The 12,351-nt window shown below is 38.2% G+C and overlaps 1 pseudogene; it reads right to left on the bottom strand.

The window, feature by feature from the left end:
- Positions 1-10,730: 10,730 nt before the first annotated feature.
- On the bottom strand, positions 10,731-10,825 carry LOC119237740 (U6 spliceosomal RNA; annotated as a pseudogene).
- Positions 10,826-12,351: the final 1,526 nt, after the last annotated feature.

Here is a 12,351-nt window from a genome sequence, read left to right as displayed (position 1 = left end):
AATAAGATACAAATGAGATTTTTTTTGCTTAATGAATAATACTAATCACGTTTCAACAAATGCTGTGCCCTTCTAATTAGAGAGACTGCATAAAATCAGCTTAATTTATTTGTGACTAGTTATACAGAGTTTAAATATTTACTAGAGATTTACTCAAATGTTTGAGAGGATTTTAAACATTTCCTACAGTTGAAGCGGCCTGCCTAGTTCTGTGGGGTGCAATGACGGCTTTAACTTGTGGAAACTCTCTGATTTTGTAGCATGTCATGAAAATCCTGGTTTGAAAATGAAGGAGAAGGGTATTATTGATTTACATACTAATTCTCCAACTGTTACTCATTTTCTTGATTCCAGCTTCCAAAGTTGCTCTCTGAACATTCATCACTGTAGTACACTAGAGGGGATGAGCATCTTTTTCAATAAATTATAGGAACTATGACTAATTACAGTGATATTAACTATGCAAAGTAATGTGTAACTTAAAATGGATACGTTCATCATTTCAAATTATGTCTCTGACTTTTGATGGTCTAATACAGGCATGCTCTTTTTGTACTGAACGTGTACTACATTTTCTAAGGATCTCTTTGCAATTCTATGTTCTGCTTGTGCGTATACTGACCTACTAAAAATAATCTTCTAGAGCCTCTTCAGAAGCAATTAAAAGATTAGCAGATGACCACAAGATAATAAAAAAATAGGGACACATATACTTATAATAGGAATCTATATTTACATATAGATATAATGTATATACCCTGGCATATATATCCTGGCATGATTAAGTCTGGTTATAAGAAGTTTTACTGAAATGCTTTATTATCTGTATTTTTCAAAAGCATTTTGACTATAAGTTATTTTTATTTGATGCTAATAGCAACATGGGGGGGGTCAGACACCGGTGTTCTTATCTTCTAGATGAAGACACCCAGGTGCCAATCAGTTAAGTGAACTGCCCAAAGCCATAAGGCTAATTAGTGACAATCTAGGGCTACATCCCACACGATGTACCATCTAGTCCATGTTTTATTTGCCCCACCAACGGGGCAATCAACATTTAAGTGAGTTCATTGAAGAAAGTTAGAGAACAATTTCAAGTTCTCCCTTTACCTGAGCAAAATAATTTCTTCCATCATTCATTTATTCTCAACATACAACCAGTTAATGAACACCCTATGTGTGCCAGGCACTGTTAGATACTGCAGATGGAGGACAAGGACAAAATCTTTATATTACAGAGCCTTCCTTTGGGGGAGGAAGATAGACATGTACGTCATCAAAAAATTATAAAACACCATGGAAAGGCTATAAAGATCTTTATAAGGTGTTATGGAAGAAGAAAGGTACAAAATTATTTCCGACTAAGAGATGAGTAAGGAGATGGTCCCCTAGGGAGGTGATGGTTAAATTCAGTCTGAAAGAATTCACTGGATTTGTCTTGGCAGCCAAGAACAGAAAAGGCATTCCACAGCTTAAAGAAGCAAAGCATGAAGGGCATAGTGGATCAGGGATGAAAAGCCTGGAAAATTAGGCAGAGGATTTAGTGACTGGCTGTAGAGGTCACCTTAAGGAGTTGAAGTTTTACTGTGAGGTGGTAAAGCATAAGGGGAGGATCAAAATGGAGGAAGTTTTCTGTTTCAGCAAGGTGAACTGGAGAGGGTATGCAAAATGGGATGGAAAGAAAGATTTTGGAGGAAGAGCCCAAGCAGAAAGCTACTGCAAAGTTGTAGGAACAACTGATAAGGATCTGAGTCAGCACTGGGGACATAAAGGCCAGAGACTGGGTAGGGAAAATGTATTTGAAAGATACTTTGGAATCAAATGGTTGAACAGATTACCCTTATGATATACATAGACATATTTCCCCTTTCTGTTTCTTTGTGTTCCTTCAGTGTTCAGGACAAGATTTTGTCCTTGTCCTCCATCTGCAGTATCTAACAGTGCCTGGCACACATAGGGTGTTCATTAACTGGTTGTATGTTGAGAATAAATGAATGATGGAAGAAATTATTTTGCTCAGGTAAAGGGGGAATTTGAAATTGTTCTCTAACTTTCTTCAATGAACTCACTTAAATGTTGATTGCCCCGTTGGTGGGGCAAATAAAACATGGACTAGATGGTACATCGTGTGGGATGTAGCCCTAGATTGTCACTAATAGCCTTATGGCCTTGGACAGACTGGGTAGGGAAAATGTATTTGAAAGATACTTTGGAATCAAATGGTTGAACAGATTACCCTTATGATATACATAGACATATTCCCCCTTTCTGTTTCTTTGTGCTCCTTCAGTGTTCAGGTGACATGACTCATTAGCCCTTAAGCAGAAGACAGGAATAGAAGACAGGAATAAATGTTTGTCATTGAAAATTCCTGTTATTCTCTTGAAATTGCACCTTGTACAGTGCTTACAATATAACAGGTATATTCAAGAAGGATTTTTGACTTATGATTGGCTGACATGTTATGATACGATGGATTTTTCTTCAACTTACAAAGAAACCAAACATCTACATCAGAATAAAGCATTTTATGCCTGAAAGCCCATATGCTTAAAGGAAGAATATACTTGATTCCTAAATATAACTTCTTCTGGATACCAACTGCAAACACATAGCAAACTTCACTGAAAATATTTGTTCCAAACTATCATATTTAGTCTAGATTTTAGGTATTTAAAAAGGTATATTGTGTTTCAAGATAGCTTGTGACAATATTTAACAATAAGTGTGTTAAGAGCAATTTGTAACACATAGTTAAGAAAATGACTGCATAATAAGTGGGTTAAGTGCAGACTCTTGAGCTACTGCCTTTCCTCAAGTTCTACCTCTCTCATTAAGCTGTGACCTTGGGTAAGTCATCTAACTTCTCCAGTTTTCTCACTTATAAAAGGAGACTAGAGACAGTAACAACCACAAGGTTATTCTATTAAAATGAGTTCTTTCATGTATGTAGAATTCAGAACACCTCTGACATTATCATTGCTACAATTGTCAGATTAAATAAAGACATGTTTCTATCTAATATTCTTAATTATGTTGATAATAATTTGACTATCTTCAAAAATTCAAAGAAGATAGCATCATTATTTATAATGAGAATAAAGGCATTGTCTTTCAGTCATAAGTAGTTTCCTAACTCTGTGCAAAGACATAGTTGAATTTGAGAATAGCAATCTCAAAAGATTATGTCAATTTGATTTTTACCAGGTTTTCCTTTAAAGTCTGTTATCCCTTACTTTATCTATATAAACTTTTTTGAACTTAGTGATATTTTCAAACTTGAGGTGAAAAGGCCCATTCTTTTTCTACCTAGTATTGCTTTTCACTTGTCCTAGGCCAATTTTTTTTTTTAATTTTCAGAAGATATTAAACTCATTCATGCTCCCAAGATTCAAAAACTAAACCTTTGCCTTAGAATAAAGGAAGCACTTATTGAAAACACAGTAGTTGTTCAATAAATGTGTGTCAGACTAGACAGATAAGATGCTTAGTATGTATGTGCTCTCCCACTTGGTTCTCATGATATTAACTAAGGTAGCGTTATTATGTCTGCCATGTAGGCAGGAAATCTGAAAGATGCAGGGCCTTGCTCAGGGTCACACCACTAACAGGTGGCTCTCAGGGATTTACCCTGAGGTCACCAGACTCTAGTCCTAGTGCTCAGCTCTAACTTACAAGGTGATTCTTAGCCTCAGTTCTTCATGATACAGAATCTTTTCTCTCTTACACAAAGTTGGCATCACCGATGTGTTAAATATTTTATTAGGCTTTTCTCAAAATGCCCAATTCCATTATGCCTTTTCCTTAGAAGGTCAACTGAGCCACCTGAAGCAACATGCAGAAACTTATATGCAGATACATCAGGAAAGAGTAAAGTATTTTAAACAACCTTCTAAACAGAAAAACATCTTCATCTAAAACTCAGTGTCCCAAGTAGAGGTGGAATCTGAGAAACTAGAGTGATTTTAGACCTTGGCCATATCAAGCAGCATTCATTGATTGTATGGGTTCACGTTTTATTGCTGTTATAAAACAAATATTAGTATTAGTTGATTAAATGGAATTTAAAAGACCACTGAACATTTTTTAAGAGTATTTAGTGAAATGACCCTTTAAAAATAACCTATTAGCTGTCAGGTGCTTTTCAAAAATATGTAAGGTCTCCTAATTAGATAAGAACAAGCAAACAAACAGCTGAGGCCTCTGGGGCCCCCAAGATCATAAAGCTTTTGGTCTTTTTTCTGACACCAACTGCTTTAAGGCCTCATTTCACCCCTGGATGGTTGAAGCCTGAGGCTGCAGCCTGAAAAGGCAGTCCAGAGGGCAGCTCAGAGTGAAGTTGTTTTGGCGCAGAAGGAGGCACCAAAAGCATCTGATTATTTTAAAATGTACTTTCATTGTGCTACTTGCAGCTGTGAGTTAATTTTGTTTAAAAACCAACCATTTGCTTCTTTAAAATCCAGGTTTTTTTCCCCTCTGCAGAGCAGCTGCAAGAAGAACAGCAGCGACTTCAAAAGCCCCCTGCCTCCCTGAGAGCGACACTTTGGGAGGATGCCTTCCTCGCCAGCAGGGAATCAACACCAGCTCCAGAGTGCACAGGCTTTCAAGACTCTCCTTGTTGGCTAATTTGTGCAGATGAGCAGATGGATTGACCAATAGCAGAATGGTAGAATTTTAAACCTGGAGGAGTTCTTAGTACTCTGACCTTAGTCTGGCCTTTTACAGATGAGGAAACTCAAAGACACAGAGGTAAGTGGCTGGCCTATGATTTTACATCTAATTAATGGCAGCCCCAATGTGCATATAATCTGGAACCAGAGAAAAATGGGGTATGAGGAAATAGAAATAGGGATTCCATTACTAGAATGATTCTGCAGTGAGCATTCTGCTTCCCCAAGGTAGCATTTATTAGCCGTAAGCATGTTATCTTAAAGATACTTGGCCATTGGCTCCATAGTTCCTCTCCAGTTTCATTTCTGAATTACCTTCTTAAGGAAATTCTGGATTATTCTATACTTTACCATTTATAAAAGCTCATCTCCCTCAAGAAGTACTCTCTCTCCAATGCTTCTCTCAACACTTCCAAAGTCTTCTCCAATGCCTTGCATCCTAGTTAATCTGATATGACTCTAACTCATTATATGGTGAGCCTATGCCTACTTTAAATTTACTTCTACCTTTTACGATCCACACTGCTCAAAATGTTTCTTCCTTTGATCACACTATCAAATTAGATAAGGAAGCTCTAGATCTTGACTTTAGAGCTTCTTCAGTCAGTATGTGATAATCAGTGTTTCTGTGAATCCTCCCAGATTTCTACATGTTTAGAACAGTGATAAACAGTGGTGATTAATCCTGCCTCTGCCTTTGCCCTGTTAGCTAGAGGGTAGCTCTGCCAGTCACTTGCCAATCAATTTCACAGAATATAGGCTGTGTCTCACCAAATTCAAGTCTCCTAATTAATGAAGTGACAAAATTTTGACACTTTGTTGGCTTCTCTGGCTCTTATGGGAATTAGGGGAGAGGATTGAAGGAGGTTAGAAGAAGGGGGAGAGTGAGTAAGTAGAGACGAATACACACTGACTTAATGGGTCTTTGCCAGTTTTTAGCTAATAGCAATTTTTCAATAAATAATCTTTTGCAATTATAAAAGTAATATGTATTCAGTGCAGAAAATCTTTACTATATATTGGAAAACATAAAGAATAAAGCAAAAGTCATTTTATTTAAGTTTGATCTGTTTTAGATTTAGGTAATGAAAACCTGCCACTTAGCTTAAATGATTAGGTAATATGTTAGCTCATCCTAAAATTGGGGCAGACTTTAGCACTGTTTCAATTCAGAGATGTGACAATGTCACTAGACAAAAGATCTCATTCCAGCTCTTGGTTCTGTCTTCTGTGTGTCAGTTCACCTTAAGATCAGTATCACTCCATGGTAACAAAATCTCTTCCCATATCATCAAGGACCGTATGCCTCTTCATACAGGGTCAGGGAGAGAGAATGGGCATCTCCCACTTGACTATTTATATAATTATTTCAATTCTTTCTGATTAGATCTAATGAAATTATATGCCTATCTCTAAATCAAACATTAATGCCAATATAATGGGCCTCCCTGATGGCACAAGGGGTTAAGACACAACCTACAAAGCTATCCACAGCCACTGCAGCACGAGTTTGATCCCCAGCAGGCCAGGGAGCTACCCACATGGAGCAGCAGACCTCCTGTCTCGCCTGCTGCTCCCCTCAGCAGTATATTTCAGTCAGTCTGCCTATTCTGTTCCCCACTCTGTCTCTGGCGACATCTCACCCCCACACCTCTGGCCTGTACTCCAGTTCTTATATGCATAAATAAATAAATCTTTTTTTTAAATGCCAAAATAACACTTTGCACTATATCCAGGCTCAGAAGCGGATGACATGTCCACCGTTAACCTAATAACCACAGGAGGAGGGATGCAATCATGCCAATTGACTTCACTCAATGAAGGATCAACTGTGGAATGCAAGGTGAAGGTCAGCCTCACTAAATTGAAGAATGACTTCTATACCTGGTGTGGAGAAAAGAAGGATAACGGGTTGAATGGTTGGGAGCTGATCACAGTGGCTTCCACATACTAGTAATCCAACTCCCTAGGAAGAAACATTATTGGTATTTTTGCCAAAGAGCTTTGAACACACACAGATGCTCTTCGGATATGTGTATATGTATGTGTGTTACTACAAAACATAATTATATTGCATATAAAACTATTTTATTGCCTCTATTTTCCTGAAAAGTATATCATCAGAGTTTTCTCATGTCATCAAATATTCTAAAAATTATTTAAAAGACTGCATGGAATTTAAATAATCCCTTCGATTTGGACATTCATTAAGTTATTTCATTTTTCATCTTTAGAAATTAAACTACAATAAATAAATTTGCACATATATCCAAGCAGAGTCTTCTTGCCATAGGATAGGAGAGTAAAAATGGAATTGATGGGTGAAACACTATAACAAGACTTTCAGATACTTATTACAAAATCACCACCCAGAAATATTGTGCCAATTTTACACTCTGGCAACAGTATATATTAGCATAGTTAAGTACCCACACCTGTTATATTTTTAAAGTTCCAAAGAATAAAAAAAAATTGTTTGAATTAGTAGTCTAAATCTGGGGGGAAAGTAAAAGAGAAATCACTGATTTATTGAAAACTTGGAATTCAAAATACAGAAACTCTTGATTTTTTTCAACCCATCATGGCTGGGCTTACCCTAAGAGGAAACACAAAATAAGACCATAATTGTGTGGAGAGCTAAGGGCCCCTCAGAATCTATTGCAGGCTACTCCATCCATCCTGTTTGATATGGAAAGGGCAGGCATAATATTTGAGCTAGCTTAGGCAAAAAGGTAAGTTCATCCCTCATATGATGAGTAAGGTAAGAGTATAATTGGGAATAACTAGGACCAAGACTTGCTGGTACCAGGATCCTATCTGTGCAATCATTATCTGTATGTCTCTCCGTGTCTCCCCAACTGCAAGTAAAAATTTTCTGGGAAGTGAGAACCTCAGCTGCCAGAATCTTCTATGCCTGCATTTTCTCACCTTCACCACCAGAAAACCTCACCTGAGTCTCAACATCAAAAATTCAGGGCTATATCCTGAAAGGTCAAACTCATCTGCAGACCCATGGTTTGGGGAGAGTGGAGGTGGGCTTCTGAGAAGCAGCCAATTACTACATGATTAGCAGTGCCTTTTGTTACAGACAGGTAGACCAGCTAAAAAGACATAATAACCCACCTTATAAATATTGCCTGTTAAAGCCCTTAAATAACTCCAACACATTTAACACCATAAACGCATACACAAATGTGTAGTGGAAAAAGTAAGACTCACAGGAATCATATTAATTGCCTAGACCTCTCTTTCTCTCTTTCTTTTCCCTCCCACAACAACCCCCCCCCCATGCTGTCCAGACCTGCTGTCAGTCACAGTGGACTGAGAAGGAAAGCACATGTTAAATGAAACACTATTCTGTTCTAGCTCCCCTCCAGGAAGATAGGCTGAATTTTCATTCAGTTACTTTTCAAACTTTTTTTCTCTTCTGCACTCCAAGACAGCAGGTTAGCCTGTCCCTAAAACACATACAATAAAGCTTCTTAGCATCACAAAAGAGCCTCTAGATTTGTTCTAGTCTGTTCATCTCATTTTGTGGCATAGTGGAATTATGACCAGAGATTAAGCGACATGCCTGTGGTTGAAAATCCAGCTAATGTCACAGCAAACTCAAACTCAGACTTCCCATCTCCCAGGCCAGTCATCGCCTCTCACATGTGGGTGTTTCAGTCACTCTAAAGTGGATGGAGCTCCCAGAGTGAAAATTAACATCAGAAAACAGCTCCAGAGAAAAAGGAAAAGGGTGGTGCATATCTGTGAAGTGTCCAAATAACAATATCTCTCCCATCACTTCCTTGGCAAGAAGTGAATACACACTCAATGACAGTAGTGGGAGAGGGAGGTGGGGACAGCAGTGCACTCAAAACTAAGTCAAGTCACCAAACGATTATTACATACCTGCAAGGTACCCAAATGCCTATTTTGTGCAAGGTGCTGGTGGTAGAACAATAAACAACAGAGCTATGTTCATTGGCCTTGCAAAAATAGCAATCTACTGGGGAAGTCATGAAGCACAAAGTCACAGGCATGACGGCTATTTTGAAGGGTCAAGGGCAGGATCCAGTGGGAATGGTCTCTCAGAAGAGGAGAGTGAAGCTGAGACGTAGGGATGAACAGGATATATTCCAGGGCATATGTAGTGCAACAATGAGGCAAGCATAGAGAAGATCTTGTTTAAAACGTTGTGGTGAAAGTAATGATTTGGGTATCCAGACAGATCCCTGTGGTTGAAACACAGAGAGTGAGGGAGAGGGTGGAATGGTAGCCTGGAGAGGCATGAAGGGCTATGGGCTTCATGAGCTACATTCACAAATTTGGTCTTTATCTTAAGGACAAGAAAAAAGGTTTTGCAAGGGTGAGGCAGAAGCAAACCTGCATTTTATTTTATTTTATTTTAGATTTTTTTTATTTATTTATACATGCACTGGGTACAGTCAGAAGCGCGGGAGGGTGAGAGAATTCACCAGAGCCAGAGCGGGGAGCAAAGCAGGCAGAAGGACCGAAGCACACTGCTGAGGGGAGCAGTGGGCTGCAGGAGAGGTCTGCGCGCCATGCGGGACCCTCCTCGGTGGCCTGGGAGCAGCCGGGGATCAAACCAGCGCTGCAGAGGCTGTGGGCAGCTTCGCAACCCAGCGCTCAACCGCTGTGCCACAGGAGAGGCCCCAAACCTGCATTTTAAAAGGGTCCTTCTACCAACAGCATCCAGAAATTAGAAGGGACTGAAGCTGGACCTCTTAGTGAAACCTCTTAGGGGCACTTGCACTGGTATGATTATACCACAGCGGTGACTTAGATGTCAGAGTTGACAGTGAGGGGAAGGACCGGGGGACTTGAGATTTGCTTTCATTGTTCCCTGAGTCATGCATACCAGGAAAACCAGAATCAATCCTAAAATCTCTACAGAAGGGGAGGGGGGTTCTCTGAGAATTAGTATAGAAAAGAATTCAAATTGCACCCTGTTTGCTAGGAGAGGATTAGAGAAATTAGTATACAGAAGAAAAATAAAATTAGGTATAGTAATTCTGATTCACAGACACTATTTCCTGGCCAGATGCTGCTGTGGAAATTTCAGAAACACCCACTAAAATCATAAATGAAAATCACATATTCGTAACATTTAATGAGAATACAGGCTGAATTTACAGCCGCTGAATGTGCAATATGGATGAAGATGTTGATTTACCCATGGAAGATGGAAATATATATGATAGAGGAAAACAATAGCCAGAAATGTGATAAACATTTGCATGAAAATGAGCCACTGGAAAAAAAATGCAAAACTTCTTCAATACTTTATGCACCAAATTATGTTCAGAGCAGTCAAAAAGAAATAATAATAAATAATAATAGTGCATTTTCCTGCCATTAATATTTTTACAAAACTTCTTTTGACTTCAGTGGAAGTTCTGCATCTTGAATGTGGCCCAGGAAATTTATAGTCTGTAACTTAGAGACCAAAGACCTTGAACATCAACAAAATCTCTTACCCTTATTTATATACACTGTTCTTTATCACAAAGGAAGAGCTGGTACCCATTCCAAGTAACCAATCATTATGCAAGGAATATTCTGACTCACCCAGCATCCTTAATCAGTAAATGCTGTGCCAATGGAAAGAAAGAGGGAAGAAGTCACAGCATCCATTAATAAAAAATGACTGGGGCTTTCTATCAACAGAAGCATCATTAGGAAACGTATGGTAGGAAAATAGTAGGCTGTAGATTTGTGATGGCAGGGATGGCAATGGAATACTAACATTTATACCCTCTTCACCACTTTGTTTTAAAATGACGCTGGATTTCAGGTAACTACACATGTGCTTAATACAGCATCTTACATTTTCAATTTCTTACTAAATTCCTAAATAAAATCTTAAAAGATGGAATTGCCTCACCCATTCTTTTGGTCCTTCCTCTAGACTCCAAACACAAATATTTGTCTTTTCTTTGAGTTTTATTGAGATATAACTGACACAAAACATTGCATACATTTCTAGTGTACAAGTTAATGTTTTGATAAATGCATATATTGTGAATTGATTGCCACGATATGTTTAGTTAAAAAAACGCAGAATATTGTGCTAATTTGTGTATCATCCTAGCAAAGGGAACATACTAATCTTTGTATTGTTCCTATTTTTTTGTACGTATATTTGCTGTCAAGGTGAGTTCCACAGATATTTCTATCAGGTAACTTGACTGCCATTGGTCAATTCTTAACAAAAGATAAATCTGATATGAAAGCCAGGGACTCAGATTAATCAAATACTTTCAACAGTCTTTGCTGCATTTGACTCCCAATCCTGAGCCCTTGAGTAAATAAAGAAATATAATTCATATTCACAATAAACTTCAATCTGTATTTCAGCTAAAGGTGCTTCTGGCTCACACAGTAGACTTGTAATTCCAAGATAATTGTATTGCATTTTGAAAGAAAATGGCAGTCTTTTCCCATTAAAAGAAAGTCTTCTCGAGGTATACCTGGTAGGTGACAGCTATCTGAGTGATTCATTGAGGGCAAATGGGAGAATCACAAGTTCATATAAAACATCTAGAAATCTTGGGGGATGGACTAAAACTACTAAAGAGCCTCTACTGTATAACTTCTCAAGTGTCACTAATGCACGTCACCAGTGGATTAACTAATGGTATTCTGCTCTAATGGCAATTTTGCCCTATCATTAACCCACGCATGGTCCATAAAGTTACTGGAATATCCATAAATGAGCTTAGTGCAGTTTATGTGATTTCCAGGTTTATCACCACAATAAGAACAACAGCATCAAGTCCCTCATCCAGACGCAACTGTGTGGATCTGAAGGGTAAGGAGACGGATATCAATGATTATTCCAAATAAATCCATATTCCCATTATGTAAGCTGACCATGTCTTGTTTTCCAAAAATCATGGTTTTGATGCTATTTCTGCAGAGTAGATATGACTTTTAATGATATTCCACATTAATCTATATTCTACCTTCAGATGGCGCTTAGATAAATGATTTTTCAAATCACTACCCAGTCTATACTGGAAATTATACTGGTTTTGATAAAGAAGTAGTTGGAATACACCACCCACCAAAATAAAAAGTCTTATTTAATCCAATCTTCTATTGGAATTCCAGGATTTATGTCACTATTATAGAAAAACTCATTTTGGTTATAGCACCAACATGGCCAAATAAATGACTTCAAGATGCTAGAATAAAGTATTTGGCCAGGATAAATAGGTGTTCAAACGGGTCTCCCCAGCTTACTCATTTTGCTATATGGAAAATGAACTAACAGAGTTTAATGTACATCAAATAAGATTTGGAAGCACGTTCTAATTCACTTCATTCTGTACCAGGAATGAGTTGTTTTTGATTTCCCTACTTTCACCTTTAACCCCTACAGTATTTCTCAACAAAATGACCGAAGTGATCCTTTTAAAATATACATGAGGTCATGTCACTCCTCTGTTGAAAATTCTCCCATGTCTCCCATTGTACAAATAGAGCAGAACCCTAGCCGGAATCCGCAAGACCTGTACAATCTGACCTTTTCACTCTCACCCTCACTCACTCTATCCCATATCTACTGGACACACTGGTTCTCATTCATGGCCAATATTTTCATGCATTAGGGCCTGTGCACTATTCTCCCCTCTGACTAAAACACACACTTTTTCTGATATCCATATAA

Source organism: Talpa occidentalis, unplaced genomic scaffold, assembly GCF_014898055.3.
Source record: "Talpa occidentalis isolate TD23 unplaced genomic scaffold, MPIMG_talOcc4v2.1 talOcc4.10, whole genome shotgun sequence".
Taxonomy (NCBI): domain Eukaryota; kingdom Metazoa; phylum Chordata; class Mammalia; order Eulipotyphla; family Talpidae; genus Talpa; species Talpa occidentalis.
The sequence above is the reverse complement of the archived record's forward strand: the minus strand, read 5'-3'. Positions and strand labels throughout refer to the sequence as shown.